Source organism: Nicotiana attenuata, unplaced genomic scaffold (assembly GCF_001879085.1).
Source record: "Nicotiana attenuata strain UT unplaced genomic scaffold, NIATTr2, whole genome shotgun sequence".
Classification (NCBI taxonomy): domain Eukaryota; kingdom Viridiplantae; phylum Streptophyta; class Magnoliopsida; order Solanales; family Solanaceae; genus Nicotiana; species Nicotiana attenuata.
The window spans coordinates 138,527-150,421 of record NW_017672114.1 but is presented as its reverse complement, the minus strand read 5'-3'; the positions used below and the strand labels follow the sequence as shown (position 1 = coordinate 150,421).

Sequence of the window (11,895 nt, the reverse complement as noted above, 5' to 3'; positions counted from 1 at the left end):
AATCGGAGGGAGTACGATTTATGCCTCTGCTGTGCTTTTTGTCTCTGGTGCATTCGAATAGCACAGGGAGATTTGAGTAAAATGATGGAGCTCAATTGTGTAATTTGGAAAACAAAAAATTGCAGAAATATGATACTTTTTGGGGTGGTTTTTAACATTTGACCCCGCTTGTCCTACAGGCAGAATGACGTTCAAAACCACACTTTTGGCCTAATTAAATATCAAGTGTGTCGAGTCAAATAAACATAGGGATCAAAACTGGAAACAAGACTCATGAATCAAATCAAGTACTGTCCCTTCTCAACATAACTAAAATTGAAATAGTAAAAAACCGCAGCCTGCCGCACAAAGCATTCCTCATTCATGCAGGGGAAAGGTCGCATCCCAATAGGTGTGATGTAGACAACCTGCCCTAATGCAAGTATTAATGGATGCTTCTATGGCTTAAACATGTGACCTATGGGTCATACGGAAATATACAAAATGCTTACATATTTGCTCTGAATACTCGGCTGAAGGTGCATCTGCATTGTTATATATCATCATATGTCGATAGATTCGACAAACAACAAAGCAATCAGGTCTTTAACTTTGGATTTGGGATTTGTATATCCATCATCATCTTTGAAAAATGTATCAACCAATCTTGTATAATTTAAAGTTCGTTCAAGGACAAATATTGGTACTGCAATAGGGAGCAGGAGTTCCTTATTTATGTCTTTCCACGCATTTGTGATTTTTTTCCACATCTCAACATATGCTTCTTGCTTTGAAACTCCATATTCTTTCATGTAGCACTCAACAAATGAAGCAACATGTCCTCTTTGTTGTTCAACCTACAACATAATATATTTCAATATCTTCATTAATACTCCCTCCGTTTTAATTTAGATGAGATAGTTTGACTCGGCACGATCTTAAAAGCTTAAGGGGTAAAAGCTTTGTGGAGCCATGATATTTGTGTGGTTATAAAAGCTTCTCATTAAGGGTTTAAAATTGAATTATTTTTAAATTTAGAAATGTGTCATTTATTTTGGAACAGACTAAAAAGAAAAGTACCGCATCTACTTTGAAACGGAGAGAGTATTATATAATATTTTACCATTTTAATCAGTCGTTTCTAAAGTTCCATAACTCACTTTAAGTAAATGTGTTCATTGAAGTTGTAATTTATCAAGCATGTCTATTTATTATATTATGCAAAAGTGCCACCTAGACTTGAAATCAGACTGAGAAATGCTTTTTTTGAGTCGAGCGTATATCGAAACAACCTTTCTACCTCCACAAGGTAGAAGTAAGATCTGCATACACATCTCTCTGCCCAGACCCGTACTATAGGAATACACTGGACATGCTGTGTTTGTTATTGTAGTTGTTTTTGTATTGTATTTAGGGACAAAATTCGCGAATTAGGATGACTTATTGTTATATAAAATGGAATTTATATTGTTATACTTACTTCATGATCAGCAATATCATCCATTAATCTGCAGATTGTTGATGAAGCTCGAAGAATCAAAGGTTCATTTGCCAACCATTCAAAAGTCTCTTTTGTTATAAATTCCTCCATAACAACCAAAGAAATTGTTCCATACATCATACCGGTACAGCTTACAACTCCATTTTTCATATACTCCTCACATTTTGGAATGTAGTTATCATTCAACCATTCAGCTTCCTTAAAATAGGCTGCCACCAACTTTTTCATCTAAAAAAGTAATAGAAAAAGTACTAATAGTTCAAAATTGCGATTCTTCCCTATAATTTGGTTTACTTAATTAACTTATTAAGTAATAATTAATGTAACTTAATCAAGGATTACCTCTTTTTTTGCATAGTAAATGCGATCTGCTTTACCTTCTTTGGCCAATACTTCTTCCATTTCATTGAAAACGTCGAGAAGGCCTTGATAAATAGGTCTCAGATATATCGGTAATGAATCAATGGCACCTTCGTCCCATCTGCAAAGTCTAAGTTGTCATAATATATTTCTCTATAACAACACTTCACTATAGCATCTTAAAAAAATGTCAGAACAAATGACGTTTTTATAAAAAGATTTTATTATATATAATTTTACCTTTGGATCGCATCCGTGAAAAGCACAAGCTCATCAAAAGTTGCATAAGCATCATAAGTATCATCAATAATGGAGTTCATTTTGACTACTTTTGTTATCATACTTCTTGAAAGACTATATTGAGGTTCAAAATATATTCCCACCATCCAAAAGTAAGCTTCTACTAATCTGTCCTTTGCATATGGAAATTTGTTTGCAAAATCCAAATCTTTCCACCAGCTATAGATTGCACAACAGCATTAACATACTTAAACTTTAGGTATTATTAATTAGCGCGAGTTACAGTCAAACCTCTCTATAATAGTCTCGTTTGTTTCAAAAATTTTTGGTTGTTATAATAAAGTGTTGTTATAAAGAACATATATTATAACATAACATAAAAGATTGGTTCTGAGGAAACTAGGCCGTTATAGTGAAATGTTGTTATAAAGGATGGTTTTTATAGAGAGGTCTGCTTGTACCATAATTATGAAGATGATAAGAATAGTAGATGTACCTTGTTAGCTCGTTAAGCTCTTTTCGATGAAGCTTTTGTAACATGTTAAAGTCCAACTTCGCAAATTTCAAAAGCAAATCATTATGTGTTCCAATGTTTTCATATATGTATATGTATTTCCTTGCTCCTACCCTTGGTATAGTTTTGCGAATAGGCTGGCTTAAGGCTTCAGTAACTTGTACCTTAAGCGAGTTACTCAAATTCGGGATCACGGTCCCGAGATGAGTCGTGGTAAAGATAAGAGCTTCTTCTAGAATTTCCTCGTTGTGCACTCTCATATGTGCTGCTTCATATAAACTCAGTAATCCTTGAACATCGTTAGTATGATTTTCCTTGAATTTTCCATCATGGTTAGTGAATTGCTTGAACACATCTGGTTGAACACCATTTTTATATTTTGAAAGAAATGAATTTCATTAGCATCAAGAAATTAAACCCTAAGTTATTACAACAACAACAATAAAAATTCAGTAAAATCCTACAAGTGAGGTCGGCGGAGTATAGTGTGTACGTAGACCTTACCTCTACCTTGTAAAGATAGAAAGCCCTCGACTCAAGGAAAGCATACTCACAATAGTATTAAAAGAAATATAGTTGCAGAGAAGCCATGAAAAAAGAAGTAAACCCTAAGTTATTATTGAAAAAATTACTAGTAGTACATATCTACCAAAAGAACTTAAATAATATTACAATTTCCACATTATAGTTTTTAAGATTTTTAAGTATAAGGACAAAATCAAAAAGTATAATACAGAAGTCTTCTATATAGAACCAGATCTCGAAACTCGCTATTCTCTGCACAAATAAGGTGCATATCATATTATCATACTATATTATAAGTGTGAAACTTCAAGTTGAAAGTTGAAAGACCAAAATATCCATCAAAATTAAATGACTATTTTGCCCTTCAAGCAAGTGTTATTTCTTTGTACAAAAATATAAATATACATTTAATAAAGATAACTAAAAAAGGACAAGTATAAAAAGTAAAACTAGAAGAAATAAAAGCGTCTCAAAATATTTATTGCTCCAACTTTTCCTATTCCCCCACGATTACTGCAGTGCAAATGAAGAGACTATAATGTCATTTTTCATTAGAAGCCGATATACATCACTTAATAATTTTGATGCTCTCTTGTCATGTAATTAGGTAATTAATATATGGTACTTTCTTGAGTAAGAAGAAAATAATATTACGTTCTTGAAACAATTATTTTCTCTTTGTTTTGTAGATCATGGACTATTTTCATATGGATACGTGGTAGAATATTTGTATAAAAACAAGCCAAAAATCTAGATTTTTTCACAAGTTCCCTTTGCAAAAGTTTGTCCAAAGCTTGTAATAAGGCACCATCTCCAGCTCATACTACGGTAATATCAAGCCCTATATATAATACTGTGGATTAACCTGTATATTCATCTAATACAATATGAATATTTGTGCTTTTCTTCTCCTTCTTACTACCTTATGGCTCCACCTTTATCTGGTTTTATAGAAAAATATAGCAAAAGTCCTTGTTCTTTAGCTTTATCAAAAAAGTATATTCCTTGTTCTTTGGACATAAACTATAGGCTGCTTCCCAAAATATTTTCATCTAATTATGTTGCAAGTATTTTGTGCTGCTCTTTAAAATAGTCTAACAAATTTAGAGGCTGTGGTTGCTTTCGCGGTATCGCCTTATTAAATGATTTACAATCTATTATTTAGTATGAAGTAGCTTAATTTTTATATGAGTAGAACAATATGACTACATAAAAAGAATTTATTTTGATGTTACAGAAAGTATTATTAAGTAATACGAAATATATTTTGTTTTGACCTGTATTAATTAGTAAAATTCCTACATAAAAATAAAAAAAAATACATGTGAATTATAATATTTTTATGTAGTTTATAAATATGTAAATTTTATTTCAAAGAATTTAAAAATTCTATGCTCGAAATTACAGTCAAATTAAAAAAGATTGACTTTCGAAATCTAAATTATGCCATATAAATTGGGATAGTAATGGATGCACGTGCAATGCGCGTGTCAAAAAAATTAAACTAGTAGCTAAAAAAAGAGGAAGGCGAGCGTTGGAGCAACGGTAAAGTTATCACTGTGTGACCTACAATTTACGTGTTCGAGCCATAAAATCAGTTACTAATGCTAGCATTAGGGTAAATTGCATACATTACACCCCTTGGGTGCGGCCCTTCCTGACCTTGCGAATACACAAAATATTTTATGCACCGAACTGCCCTTTTAACTAAAAAAAAAATGAAGCTGCGCGGGAAAGGGCAGAAATATAAGGTACTTGAAGACATGTAAGCTGCAATAACTACCAAAAAAAAAAAAAAAAAAAGGGAAGGGGACATTGGTAAAGTTATCACCGTCTGACCTACGGGTCATGGGTCCAAATCGTGGAAGCAGCCATTAATGCTTCCATGTGAAATTATCGGAATAAATGAAATTATTATAGAGAGGTTTGACCGTGGAATATAAGCATGTGATTACATATGTATGTGACTTACTGTTATTTCAGAATTGTAGGATAAAAAATGGTAACCTCAAATTGTTGAGTGAAAATCTGCCAAATGACGCGAGCTTGAAGAAGGTTCCATTGCTCGATTCATTCTTCTTTCTCTCTCTTTTCTCCTGCCACCAAAATAGGCATATGATGAGTGTATAGCTCTGAGTTCAGAATTACTGCATCTCCAAATATTCGACTGAAATATTGCAAAGTGAGAAAAGATTGGATAAATTGATTGACTCATCTCTCTCTCTCTCTCTCTCTCTCTCTCTCTCTCTCTCTCTCTCTCTCTCTCTCTCTCTCTCTCCAGACGAGTGCTCTAGTTCCTTTACTTTCGAGTTTTGTAGCTATAAAAGGGCAGCCTAGCCTACAAGGTGCGTTAGTTGGTTATAGTCTGAAAGGACAGTGGTTTAAGTGGTGGATAAATATAAGGTCTAATATTAAATACTATGTATGTGAATAAGTGAGGCGGAATAAATAAATAGAGGCCAACCCCCTTTTTCCCTAGTTATTACAGAACCTCTTTCTCTTGAATAAATGGTAACAGTAGACGTCCCATCAATCAAGTTTTTCGGGTTATACATGTGTCAATGGAGTTGAACGGTACGTTTCCTTAATTAGATTGTAACTCAAGATTGATTGTGGATGGTGTTTTAGTCTTTACTATGGCTGCTAATTAATGATTTTACATACAAAATATTCCGCGTTCAAGCAGGATCCGAGAAACGCTGCACAAAGCATCCCTAGTTTTGTAGCTAATACTCATAAAATGCAGTTTATATCATTGAACTGAATTTTGCACAAGAGGATGGCTTCTTAGAACTAGAATGAGGGGTCAATTGGTTGGGGAGCCATTATTTTTTTAGTTTTATTATTCTTTTCATTTCTTTGCGATTGAGTAGTGAATATCGAGCCAATGTTGTTCTTGATTAAAAAATCATCACACAAATTAATTCAAATTCTTAATTAATTCTATTGTCGATTAAAAAAAGAGATACTATGATATTCACATAGTATAAAGTTAAATAAAACATTTAATATACACTAATAAGGAGAGATCGAATGAAATACAAACTCGCACTTTGATGAACTTATGTTGTTTTTGTATTTTATCTCTGTTATATATTTACATATTTTGTGCAGATTTACCCTAGTACGAGCGGCATTCAGGAGGGAGCTTAGCAACTTGCTCGGAGACAGATGCCGATCTAGGACTCCTATAATATGATTACCACCAAGGAAATGAGAATAAAAATATTAAGGAAGAATTAATCCGTGTTCCTCTAGTTTCTCTAAGTAAATAATTTTGCATTCAATCAAGTGCACAACTTTTTTAGAGCAGGGGACAAACAAATAATATTAGATTAATTTAATAAAATATGTCATAAATTTTTTAGTTTAACCAAAAAACCATGGGCTCACATGTCCTATATTTTAGGTGTTAAACTTGGATACCACATGACCATGTTCACGTGTCTCAATTTTCTATCCAAATTTATTTGGATATCGAAAACCAAGTGGAAACCAAAAAAATGTCACTCTTGCTTTGTGATCAACTAATACTTTCAAGAATATATTGTGTATATATACTAGTTGCAGGAGGCCGTGCTAAGTCTGGACCCAAATTTAAGATATTTTTCTTAGAATTAATAATTTTATTTTAATTAAATAAGTTTAATTCGTATCACATTTTTTTACTGCATAACTAATTTAATATAATGACACGTCAATCAATTCTTGTTGATAGGTTGATGATAGGCTATAATTACGTATTTTAGTCGATTATTACACTCTAATTTACTGCACTTTAATTGAGTTTGAGCTTTAATCGCTAGTGTTTTGCACTAATGGTGTGTTTTATGCCTTGTAGGAGTGATTCCAGCTATGTAGATGTTATGGAATGAATTCAAGTGATTTGGAGCTTTGAAGTCTGAGTAAAAGCCCAAGGAATTAAGCCGGAATCGTGTTTGAGGTCAACGGATGATAGTTAGAGCGAACGAAGACTCCAGTAGGCATATTGTGTACTGTCTAGTAAAATAGATATAACTTTTTGCTCAGAACTCCATTTGGGCTCCACAATATATAGTTGGAAAGCTAACTCAAAGGGCTACAGCTTTCATATTTTCCGTTTTTTCAAATTCGAAACGGAACAGGGTGAAAAATGCGCGTCAATAGCACAATCGCGCTCAGGTCGCGCTCGTCAGGCAGAACACTGGGCCACTAGCGCGATCGCGCTAGTCAAACCCAGGAAAAATGTTTTTTTTCACATTGGAGAAGGTATAATTGTTTGGGCCCAAACCTACTTGGTATATATACATGGGAAAACGGTATTTTGAGGTAGGAGGACGTTTTTGAGAGGAAAACACAAGCACAGAGCCGCCGTGGAGGCCGGGTTTCATCTTTTCTTCCACCAACTTAGTCTTTTTATGTTTCTTTGTTTGATTTGTTGTTTTGCTACCATGTCTATGTGGAGCTAAGCTTCACGTTCTAGGGTTGTGGTTCTTTCATGACTATTGTTATTCGGATATTGATTTTGATTGCTTAGTTTATCATATTGGTTTATTTATTCAATCCTGCACTTAATTATTTGATTGCTTGACACCAATTGAATACTATCTACGAATCTAGAGTTGAACTCGAAAGTGGGAATTCTAGATTGCATATAGGATTGAGTAGAGCAAGTTCTTGAACCTGGGCATCGGGGAACAGATTCGCAATTAGGATAGGCATATACCTAATTGCCTTGCTTGGTTGAAATACAGGAATTATAAATGCGTTCTTGTTGATTCTAACTCCATAGACATATAGGCGTTAGGTTAGCTTGAATAGGCGAGTAAGAACTCGACAGATTCTTATGAGCAATATTAACCCTGTCAACCAATAAACTAGATAAATTAGTTAGTCAATTTAATTGAAGAATACAATAGGAATGTTAGATAACCCATAACCCTAGATCGTTTTCATTACATTGATATCATAAAAATCTGCTCTTCCTTTGTTTAAAGTTCATTATTTATATTCTTTATTTAATTAGTTTAGAATCAATTACTTCTAGGTTTAATTCTTGTTTAGATAATCAGGATAGTCTAATTTAGTTAATGGTTAATCACAAGTCCTCTTGGGATCAACATCCGACTTTTAGTCACTTTATTACTTGACGATCGCGTATACTTGCGTGAGTGTTTTGATCGCAACAAGTTTTTGGCGCCGTTGCCGGGGACTTAGAAATTAACTATTTTTCTATATCAGACTTTTACTTTTATCTTTACAAGTTTTGATTTTTTTTCTTCTCTTTTTGTAAATATTTTTTTATTAACAATTTTGATCGTTCTCTTAGTGTGTTTCTATTTCTCTCAACATGACATCTGGGGATGAAATATCCGGAGGTAAGGTTATTGATGAAGAAGCATGGTTGACGGAAGACTTTTATGGCCCGTCTTTTTAGGCTTGTCATGACCTGAACTCCGGGAGGTCTGAATTTGAATATGGGAGTAAGGGTTGGTATTGGGAAGAATATTCACGATTAAGGGAATATGAGGAACGACGTTGGTAAATGATTGGTCTAAGGAGAGAGATGAACTTGCACATAAAATTGATAATTTTGGCTTGGCTGTACATAACTTAAATGCAGATTTGACTGCAAAGGTTGATGCGTGTAACGCCCAACAATTTAATAATGAGTTGTGTGAAGCTGAAAAAAATCTTCTAGACCAAATTGAGGAGCTAAAACGAGAATACCAATCATTAGACCATGTTTTTCTTGAGGATGCCAATGTTGAGAAGAATGATCTAGAGTCACATGAGGGAGTAGGTAACATTACCTTGGGAGACTTGAGTGTGTGTATATATGGGGATGTAAATAGTAGTACAATTCATGAGTTAGGGCGCATTAGACCTCATCTCAATCATCTTTCCACATTGTGTTTAGATAGTGAGATACTAATCAAGCCATCTGAGACAATGAGGGAGTCAAAGAGTGAGGATGAGAGTTCCTATATTCTTGAATTTGTTGTGCCAAAAAGCAAAAATTACATTCCTCATCTAAAGGCCAAGAAGTGCAGAGTGAAAAAAATTATTACTTGGCCTGGTTATCATTGTAGCCCCACCACTGGAGCATAGCCGCAGACTGGATGCCATGTTAAGAGTACAATTCATAAGTTTGAGGTGGAGGAAAAAGTGGTTCACATCGTGCCGCGACGTTAAATTACGCGCTTGTTGGGAGGCGACCCAGCTTTACTGCTTTCTTTTTATTTTTGATTTTTTATTGTATTATTTTTGTTGTGTTGTTTTGTTTTGTAGGATTTTGAGCATAGGGAGCAAAGCCATAGGAAGTGTGCAAAAGTGAGCCATGTGGTTGGAACTAAGTGTTGGGTGCCCGCACAAAGGATCATACCTGGGAGAAGTCTGAGTATCCTGTGAGCTGCTAATACTTCGGCCTTTGGGGCAGGGGATTTTTGAAGATATGGGGCTGAAAAAGAATGTCGACCTAGTGTGCTTGAAGGACTCCTACATACCTTTCGAATATCTGTACGAGAGGTATGGCCATAGCAAGTCTTTCCGCACTTACCATGATGAGATCGCCCTCACTTCACTGGATCACATCCACCGCAGAGTGTTCGTGTTCATTGTGTGCTTTCTAGGCTGATAGTGTTCCCAATGAAGAAGGGAAGAATCCACACTAGGTTGGCCATGGTCGCCAAAACTCTGATGGAAGGGATTAATGGACAGACATATACCATAGTCCCCAAGATCATAGCCGACATCTACAGGGCCCTGAAGCGCTGTGAAAGAGGGGTCAAGCAGTTCGAGGGTTGTAATTTATTGTTACAGTTGTGGTTGTTGGAGCATCTCCAAAAGGCCGCTATCGTCAAGAATTTCTGCGAAGAGCTTGGAACGACCATATTGCCTTCCATCACCCTAAGCAGATGACCTACATTCCAGACAGATTTGCTCAACCGGAAAGTGCCAGCGAATGGGTAGAGTTCTTCGACAACCTGACCGAGGGACAGGTGCAGTGGATGGTTGAATGGTTTCCAACAGACGAGTTTATTATCAGGTCCAGGGATGCTCCGCACTTGGTGTTGATCGGGTTGAGAGGGATATATACATATGTCCCTATGCGAGTTATGAGGCAAGAAGACAGAAAACAAGTTGTACCAAGGGTCGTTAAGATGAGCCACTTCAGGGAAGATTTTCAAGACGACGATGTCCCTTACAAGTGCCAAGCTCAGCATATGTGGCATTGCAAAATCATTATGGAGAAGAATACCATTGATCCGGACAGATATCATGCAGGGTGCGAGCCTCTATTCCCGGCATGGTTAGGGGACGATCTGAAAGGGATGGTGACACCAGGGACCGGTCGAGGGAACAGAATCATAGACGAGGAAGCTGAAACCAAAGTCAAGTACAATAGGCTACGCAAAAGGGTCCACGACTCTGAAAATGAGCCCCGGGAAATACATGAGAAGAACGCAAGGTTGATTGAGGAATGGAAAGAGATGGCGGTCACTTCCAACCGGAAACTGGAATACCTGGAGCGAGGAATAGTAGAGCTAGAGGGCAAAGTCTTAAAGACGATCGAAAACTGTCAGAATACTGAGGGAGATGAGGGAGGACATCTGGCCAGAGCCTACTTGCTGCTGGGACAGCGCGAGCTGGGGGATCTATATGACGGAGTCCGGAAGATCGAATCTGGGGAAGGTTCTTCTGGGACCAAATAGATTAGATTTACTTGCTTTTCCTAAATGTAATAAGGCCAAGTGCCAGCAGTGACTTATTTTATCATTATATTAGTATCATTTTGGGATTTGACTATTTTTATATTATGAAATTAGGTATTGATTGACGTTTAGAGTTCTCCAAATTTATTTGTCGCTAGGCCTACCTCGGGCACAATGAGGCTCCCAAATTAGGATACGAGTTTATATTTCGCAATATGTGTTTAGATACTGCAAACATTTCAGAACCCTCACTAACTTGTTACCTTTTGTTTTTGTTTATTTTATTATTATTCCCGTCCCCTTAGGTTGGTTCATCCATACTGGCCTCATCAGCATATCATACCAGATCCAGGGGCCCTCCACCTTCTCCTCCTCCAAGCAACACAAAAAGCAGAGGAAAACCAAAGATGGACGAGTTAAGTGGAATACGAAAGGAAAACGTTAAAAACACAAAAACTTCCGACGGCCACAGTACTCCGGCCCCGAATGACTTGGTTCTGAGACTGGAGCAAAAGATACTAGAACAGCAAGTAGAACTCGAGCAGGTCCGTAATTTGGCAAACTTGTCACTCACCCTCAATGTCCCTGATATCCACCAACAGAACGCAAAGAACCGAACACCTCCTCAAAACACACAAAACCAACAGCCACAAAATCCTACCGCACCAAATCAATACGCAACTCCACCCCAAAACATCAATCCGCTGCTAGTGCCAACCCCACCATAACAACATCATCAACCAATTCAGTACCCCCAACCACCACTTACCACACTCCCCAAAAAAAACACCACCACCTATTCCCGATCCACAAAACTCCACCAATGACTACCACTATACCCAAATTCCTGGCACCCATCAGAGCAATCTCATATACGTGGAAACCATACCCCATTATACCCAACTAATCTCCTGTACACCGGAAACCTCTGAAAAGGACTCGCTCATTAGAACATGGCCGAAGAGCTTAAAAAATTAACAAGCCGAGTTCAAGGTATTGAAGGCGATAAAGGAATAGAGGGATTGAACTATAAGATGTGCATACAGCCGGATGTGGAATTGCCAGAAGGGTACAAACCTCCC

General features: G+C 36.4%; 1 pseudogene; it reads right to left on the bottom strand.

Annotated features, from left to right (window-relative positions):
* Window positions 1–252: 252 nt before the first annotated feature.
* Window positions 253–5,351, bottom strand: LOC109211904 (annotated as a pseudogene).
* Between the last annotated feature and the right edge of the window lie 6,544 nt (window positions 5,352–11,895).